At 41.2% G+C, this 5361-nt stretch overlaps 1 pseudogene; it reads right to left on the minus strand.

The window, feature by feature from the left end:
• Positions 1-271: 271 nt before the first annotated feature.
• Positions 272-4255, minus strand: LOC113880749 (annotated as a pseudogene).
• Positions 4256-5361: the final 1106 nt, after the last annotated feature.

The raw sequence follows: 5361 nt of genomic DNA on the forward strand, positions 1-5361 counted from the left end.
CCCACCAGGCTCCCGCGTCCCTGGGATTCTCCAAGCAAGAACACTGGAGTGGGTTGCCATTTCCTTCTCCAATGCATGAAAATGAAAAGAGAAAGTGAAGTTGCTCAGCCATGTCCAACTCTTTGCGATACCCTAGACTGCTGCCTACCAGGCTCCTTGGGATTTTCCAGGCAAGAGTACTGGAGTGGGTTGCCATTGTCTTCTCCATACAAATGTTATTAGAGAACTCAAATGCAGACATGGCCATATTTATATGCTATTTGAAATTCTTTTATCTAGATACAGATCTTGAAAGTGAATCTCTTGATGAAAGGTGTGTAGCTAGCTTGTCCTGGAACTCGTGAAGATAATTATATTGCTTTATGGGTGAGGAGATACCCCTCAGCCAAGGTAAGGAGCAATGGCTGCGCCTTGCTGGAGCAGCCGTGAAGAGATACCCCACACCCAAGGTAAGAGAAACACAATTAAGACAGTAGGTGTTGCAAGAGGGCATCAGAGGGCAAACGCACTGAAATCATACTCACAGAAAACTAGTCAATCTAATCACACTAGGACCACAGCCTTGTCTAACTCAATGAAATTAAGCCATGCCCGTGGGGCAACCCAAGACGGGCGGGTCATGGTGGAGAGATTTGACAGAATGTGGTCCACTGGAGAAAGGAATGGCAAACTACTTCAGTATTCTTGCCTTGAGAACCCCATGAACAGTATGAAAAGGCAAAATGATAGGATACTGAAAGAGAAACTCCCCAGGTCAGTAGGTGCCCAATATGCTACTGGAGATCAGTGGAGAAATAACTTCAGAAAGAATTAAGGGATGGAGACAAAGCAAAAAGAATACCCAGCTGTGGATGTGACTGGTGATAGAAGCAAGGTCCGATGATGTAAAGAGCAATATTGCATAGGAACCTGGAATGTCAGGTCCATGAATCATGGCAAATTGGAAGTGGTCAAACAAGAGATGGCAAGAGTGAATGTCGACATTCTAGGAATCAGCGAAATGAAATGGACTGGAATGGGTGAATTTAACTCAGATGACCATTATATCTACTACTGTGGGCAGGAATCCCTCAGAAGAAATGGAGTAGCCATCATAGTCAACAAAAGAGTCCAAAATGCAGTACTTGGATGCAATCTCAAAAACAACAGAATGATCTCTGTTCATTTCCAAGGCAAACCATTCAATATCACAGTAATCCAAGTCTATGCCCCAACCAGTAACGCTGAAGAAGCTGAAGTTAAATGGTTCTATGAAGACCTACAAGACATTTTAGAACTAACACACGAAAAAGATGTCCTTTTCATTATAGGGGACTGGAATGCAAAAGTAGGAAGTCCAGAAACACCTGGAGTAACAGTCAAATTTGACCTTGGAATACGGAATGAAGCAGGGCAAAGGCTAATAGAGTTTTGCGAAAAAAATGCACTGGTCATAATAAACACCCTCTTCCAACAACACAAGAGAAGACTCTATACATGGACATCACCAGATGGTCAACACCGAAATCAGATTGATTATATTCTTTGCAGCCAAAGGTGGAGAAGCTCTATACAGTCAACCAAAACAAGGTCAGGAGCTGACTGTGGCTCAGACCATGAACTTCTTATTGCCAAATTCAGACTTAAATTGAAGAAAGTAGGGAAAACCACTAGACCATTCAGGTATGACCTAAATCAAATCCCTTATGATTCTACAGTGGAAGTGAAAAATAGATTTAAGGGCCTAGATCTGATAGATAGAGTGCCTGATGAACTATGGAATGAGAGTCGTGACATTGTACAAGAGACATGGATCAAGACCATTGCCATAGAAAAGAAATGCAAAAAAGCAAAATGGCTGTCTGGGGAGGCCTTACAAATAGCTGTGTAAAGAAGAGAAACAAAAAGCAAAGGAGAAAAGGAAAGATATAAACATCTGAATGCAGAGTTCCAAAGAATAGAAAGAAGAGATAAGAAAGCCTTCTTCAGCGATCAAAGCAAAGAAATAGAGAAAAACAACAGAATGGGAAAGACTAGGGATCTCTTCAAGAAAATCAGAGATACCAAATGAACATTTCATGCAAAGATGAGCTCGATAGAGGACAGAAATGGTATGGACCTAACAGAAGCAGAAGATATTAAGAAGAGATGGCAAGAATACAGAGAAGAACTGTACAAAAAAGATATTCACGACCCAGATAATCACGATGGTGTGATCACTGACCTAGAGCCAGACATCCTGGAATGTGAAGTCAAGTGGGCCTTAGAAAGCATCACTACAAACAAAGCTAATGGAGGTGATGGAATTCCAGTTGAGCTATTTCAAATCCTGAAAGATGATGCTGTGAAAGTACTGCACTCAATATGCCAGTGGCCACAGGACCGGAAAAGGTCAGTTTTCATTCCAATCCCAAAGAAAGGCAATGCCAAAAAATGCTCAAACTACTGCACAATTGCACTCATCTCACACGCTAGTAAAGTAATGCTCAAAATTCTCCAAGCCAGACTTCAGCAATATGTGCACCGTGATTTCCAGATGTTCAAGCTGGTTTTAGAAAAGGCAGAGGAACTAGAGATCAAATTGCCAACATCCGCTGGATCATAGAAAAAGCAAGAGAGTTCCAGGAAAACATCTATTTCTGCTTTATTGACTATGCCAAAGCCTTTCACTGTGTGGATCACAACAAACTGTGGAAAATTCTGAAGAGATGGGAATACCAGACCACCTGATCTGCCTCTTGAGAAATTTGTATGCAGATCAGGAAGCAACAGTTAGGACTGGACATGGAACAACAGACTTGTTCCAAATAGGAAAAGGAGTTCATCAAGGCTGTATATTGTCACCCTGTTTATTTAACTTATATGCAGAGTACATCATGAAAATGCTGGACTTGAAGAAACACAAACTAGAATCAAGATTGCAGGGAGAAATATCAATAACCTCAGATATGCAGATGACACCACCCTTATAGCAGAAAGTGAAGAGGAACTCAAAAGCCTCTTGATGAAAGTGAAAATGGAGAGTGAAAAATTTGGCTTAAAGCTCAACATTCAGAAAACGAAGATCATGGCATCCGATCCCATCGCTTCATGGGAAATAGATGGGGAAACAGTGGAAACAGTGTCAGACTTTATTTTTCTGGGCTCCAAAATCACTGCAGATGGTGACTGCAGCCATGAAATTAAAAGACGCTTACTCCTTGGAAGGAAAGTTATGACCAACCTAGATAGCATATTCAAAAGCAGAGACATTACTTGACCAACAAAGATTCGTCTAGTCAAGGCTATGGTTTTTCCTGTGGTCATGTATGGATGTGAGAGTTGGACTGTGAAGAAGGCTGAGCGCCGAAGAATTGATGCTTTTGAACTGTGGTGTAGGGGAAGACTCTTGAGAGTCACTTGAACTGCAAGGAGATCCAACCAGTCCATTCTGAAGGAGATCAGCCCTGGGATTTCTTTGGAAGGAATGATGCTAAAGCTGTAACTCCAGTACTTTGGCCACCTCATGGGAAGAGTTGACTCATTGGAAAAGACTCTGATGCTGGGAGGGATTGGGGGCAGGAGCAGAAGGGGACAACAGAGGATGAGATGGCTGGATGGCATCACTGACTCGATGGACGTGAGTCTGTGTGAACTCCTGGAGTTGGTGATGGACAGGGAGGCCTGGCGTGCTGCGATTCATGGCGTCGCAAAGAATCGGACGCGACTGAGCAACTGATCTCATCTGATCTTATGGTCTGTATTGCTCCAGATCCTCTCAGTTCCCTCAGGCTGTCATGGCTTCCTGTGGTGATACTATGTCAGACGGTATAGGGGGAGGCAACAGCTAGAAGACAAGATCTCCCAAGTCCTCCATAACAGTGTATTAAGGTTTTTCAGTTATTTTTAAGGCAAATTTCAAGCTCCTCCATAATTTCACAGCAGCTGGTGATGTCAGGAGTCCCTCCATCTGAAATTGGATGATGATGAGTGATAATTCCATACTGATGGTAGTGATCCAAAAGGTTCAGAGCTCTGTATTTTGACAGTTCCCCTCTGGTGCAGAAACAAATATGTCTGTATACCATAGCTCTTTAGTTCTTCTGTATCTTTTTGGATATTTCTTCTAACATTTTCAAATTTACAAACTGGAAGAGCACATAAACCAAGAAACTGAGAACAATTCACTCATGATAGGGGTAGCCATGATAATCTGAATTGGAGTCTGTTCATCTTCAATAGGCTTTTCTTCTGATGAGTCAAAATCACCTGTCTGCATTGAGCTACGTGGCTTCATTGCGGGCCACCCCACATCCTGATCGGCCACTGCCTCTCATTAACATTTTATCATGAGATTGTAGCAATGCGTTAATGTATTCAGGCTGTACTAATTTTAGTTCTCTCTGAAGTTGATTCCTCCACTGAAGTTGTGAATCCCTCAAAGTTATCCAAGAGGGTTGGAACCAACGTTTCTCAGACTCCTGTGAATGTTCATATTTTTACCTCTTCCCTTGAATAATGGGGCTTCCTAAGTGGGGCTAGTGGTAAAGAACTCGCCTACCAATACAAGAGACATAAAAGACGCATGTTTGATCCCTGGGTCAAGAAGAAACCCTGGAGGAGGTCATGGCAACCCACTCCAGTATTCTTGCCTGGAGAATCCCATGGACAGAGGAGCCTGGTGGGCTACAGTCCGCAGAGTTGAAAAATGTATTTATTGATCCATGCTACTTTTTTTCTTTTTCTTTTTTTTATTTATCTTTAAATGAACTAGAGTTTTCAGGATATGATATTTGTAGGAAATTTCTGACATGATGGATAGAAATGAGTAACATATTTTTCAGTCCAGCTAAATTTTCACAACCAAAAGATTCTCCTTTTCTTTACTGGCAAAAAAGTACACTTCTTCATGCAAATGTAGCTCATCTTCAGCAAGTGGTGCTGCAAAGTTGGACAGCTTCAAGTAAATCAATGAAGTTATCACATATCCTCACATCATGCACAGAAGTAAGCTCCAAATGACTTAAAGACTCAAACATAAGACATGACACCATAAAACTCCTAGAAGAGAGTGTAGGCAAAACATTCTATTACATAAATACTGCCAATGTTTTCTTAGGTGAGTCTCCCAAGCGAATAGAAATAAAACTAAAAATAAACAAATGGGACATAATCAATCTTACAAGCTTTTGTACAACAAAGGAAACCAAAAAAAAAAAAAAAAGAAGAAAAAAAAGAAGAAAAGAAAGACAGCCTACTGGATGGGAGAAAATATTTGCAAATTATGTGACCAACAAGGGCTTAATGTCCAAAATATACAAACAGTTCACACACCTCAATAACAACAACAACAACAAAAAAAAACAATCAAAAAATGGGTAGAAAATCTTAACAGGCATTTCT

This window comes from Bos indicus x Bos taurus, chromosome 2 (assembly GCF_003369695.1).
Source record: "Bos indicus x Bos taurus breed Angus x Brahman F1 hybrid chromosome 2, Bos_hybrid_MaternalHap_v2.0, whole genome shotgun sequence".
In the NCBI taxonomy this organism is placed as follows: domain Eukaryota; kingdom Metazoa; phylum Chordata; class Mammalia; order Artiodactyla; family Bovidae; genus Bos; species Bos indicus x Bos taurus.